We start from the raw sequence: 3,416 nt of genomic DNA on the forward strand, positions 1-3,416 counted from the left end.
TGTTCTTCTTCGACTGTCTCTGTGGCTCATGCTGCTCTCTCTCTCTCTCTCTCTCTCTCTTTCTCTCTCTCTCTCTCTCTCTCTCTCCCTGTTTAGTCGCAGCTCTCTCCTCCCTCCATGTGGTTTTCATTGAAGCGTTTTGACCCCCCCCCTCTCACCCTAACAGGGGTCATGTGACTCCCCGCGTGGAACAGTAAGATGATATCATAACAGTGGATCACAGATAATATAATATGCATAAATATTGTGCACATTTGTATTGTGAGGGGAGTGTCACAGTGAGAGGGTTTATAATCGTTATTTTCTTATTAATTATCAACAGCTCAGCCTATAATCTTGCATCTCTCACTGCCCTTTAAAAATGCATGAAGCTTGATATTCTCCTTTTTGTTTCTTAAAATAAAAAATACATTTTGCTATATTATTTATAGAAGAATATATATTTAGAATATATATTAATTTCCATTAATGACTGCTCAGTGCTTAACATGTTGCATCATCCGTCAGACAGCCCAATAAGCACTGTTATATCTCATCTTTGAGGCGTTTGATGGTGATTTCTGTGTTTTTCTCACACTTTGAGGTTTCATGGTATTAACTTTATAAAACACAGAAAAAAAAGGAAAGGAAGAAAAATCCTCTGACAAATCAAAAACATAGATGTTAAAACGTCCTGCAGACTGAGGGGCCCTACTATAGTGGGGGTAAAGGATTGACCAGCAGTGCTGGAAAGTAACTGAATACATTCACTCAAGTACTGTACTCATACTTCTGCTCTGTTACTGCTCAGAGGGAAATACTGCACTTTTTGTTTCACTACATTTATTTTCCAGCTGTTTTCAGACTTTTAGATTTTACATGAAACACATATGATGATGATTTAAAATGAAAAAAATTATAAAAGAATATTTGGTTCCAGTGGTTCCAAACGTTTTTGTCTTTTGATCCATCACAATAAAGCAGAGCTGGGAACCACCAGGCTAAACTACCAAACTGTGTTAAAGACAAAGCAGTAGAATACTGCTTTCACACTGATGCATCAGTATTAATAATCTAATACACAATAATACACCAAACAAGGGCCATTTTCTGCAAAAGCAGTACTTTTACTTCTGATACTTTTACTTCATTTTTCTGATGATACTTTTGTTCTGATTCTTATTTTAAATGCAGGACTTTTCCTTGTAATAGAGTATTTTTGTATTTTGGCTTTGAAACTTTTACTTAAAGGCTCTTAATACTTTTTCCACTTCAAAAATTCCCTCAGGCCAAGGAAAGTAAAAAATCCCAAAAACAAACTACAGGATCTGATTTAATAAACTTGAGCCACTGTAGATATGTAGTGTTAATCTCAAAGAAATTTCTTAAAGAACTTTCTTCTCTTTACAGAACAGGAAGTGGAGCAATAAACACAAGCTAAAAGAAAAACGTCATCATAGGAAGATGAATACGCACAAAAACATAATCAACACAACAGAAACCCAGATGAGATAAGAAGCCCCTCTCTTTGTTTTGACTGTGTAAAAGTCAGATACGAGCAGCAGCCTGAGAACGAGGCCGAGGGCAGAACGCCTGCGTTGGATCTGGTTACTATTCAGCAGGTTATGAATAAGATATGGCAGCTCCGAACAGGAGCAGCTGCTGGAGGCGACGGGCTGATCTGTGCTGTGCGGCTCTGAATACTGAGTGTCATCAGTGCAGGCATCAGGACTCAACACCACCCAGGCTGCTGTCCGTCTGTCCGCCTGTCTGCCTGCCTGTCTGCCTGTCTGTTTGTTTGTTTGTTTGTGTTTAGACCCTCAGATAAGAGGCTCAGCTCTCTGCCTCTCAACACAAAGACAGAAGAAGTGGAGCTTTTGTCTTTAAAAACTTTCTCCATCTATCAGTCCAACACTCACAGATGTGCATGAGGTCACCCAGGCATTTCCAGCCAACACTGATTTACACACACACACACACTGTTTCCCCCCCAAATCCCACGGGAGCTTGAAACACTCACAAACACTCCACAAAACGGTTGCCACGGCAACAACTCCCACAGCACTTTAACAAAGTCTGACTGTTGCAACGGCTCGGCATGACGCTGGCGGTGACGAACCGCCAACTTCAACACTTTCTCCAATATTTCCCCACAGGAGGAGTTCAGCACAAAAACATACAATATTCCAGATTCAGCCCAGAATAGACTGTAAATAACTTACGTAAAACTACCCGACAAAGCATCTCTGGTTATCTGACTGGATTTTATGTTTCAAAACAAAGTGTGAGCATTTACTGCTGTTTACAAGTACTGTTAATGTTAAAATATGCTACAATCAGGTTTAAAAAGCTGGAACAGCTCATTTATAGCACCAAAAAATGCTATATAAATGAAGTTTGATTGATTGATTGAAACTCCTGCAGCTTCACTCTGTTTACTCGGTGGGACTCGTGATCTGCAGAAATAGTGCAACGTCATTTTAAAACGTGCCTGTTCAGAGCGGGACGATTGTTCGCCCTCCAGCGTTGCGGCTCATACGATCTACTTCACGCTGGACACAGTGCTTCCACCAGCCCTCAGCGATACACCTGCCAATGTGAAGTCAATCAGACAAACTGTTGTTGAGAAAATCTGAGGACAGACATACAGACAGACAGCGATTCCTTCCATGTTATTTAGATAATCAGCGGTGCTTTGCATTTTCTGCCTATTTTCACCACAACACACTGTGTTTATCTTTATTTTCCCGTAAAATATTTAAAAACTAAATTTTACATCATTTTGATTGACAGGATACGAATGTGCGTCCCAGTGGAGTAAATGATAAAAAAAAATGTGGCCCTGCTTGTGACTTATTCTATTCATCAAATTGCCAGCTTTGGCGACCCCTAGTGGTTGTTTCACACAGGACACACTGTCAATGTGTGAAAATTATATAACTAAATCAATTGCTCACCATCACAACACTTAACTTATAACCTCCCACTGATCGTTAAGTAGTATATAAACATTTAATAAATTATTTATGACATAATGCAGCAGATATAAATGTTGATTAATGTATTTGTCTATAAATGCTCCTGTGGGCTCTCATAAGTGAAGGCTGGTGCATAAACTCACAGTTGGACAAATATAAAATGTGTCTTCATAGAAGTTGACAAATACTGTACATTAATAAACACTTAAAAATAAAAAATATCCTCATATCTGCATATAACTGTATTATACTGCAGAGCTTCTCAAAATTTGAACCTCGGTCCAAATCCAGACTGAACAGCCAGTGAATCTGGACCCAGCCAGTAGCGTAGTGATCGTTAACTGGAGGCCTGCGGGCCACATCAGTCCAACAGAATATTAATGAGTTCAGAAAAAGTGTGGACGTAAAATTCCTCACCAGCGGAAGAGGTCCAGTTTCTTTTGAGTCTTCCTAGCTTAC

This window comes from Chelmon rostratus, chromosome 1, assembly GCF_017976325.1.
Source record: "Chelmon rostratus isolate fCheRos1 chromosome 1, fCheRos1.pri, whole genome shotgun sequence".
Lineage (NCBI taxonomy): Eukaryota > Metazoa > Chordata > Actinopteri > Chaetodontiformes > Chaetodontidae > Chelmon > Chelmon rostratus.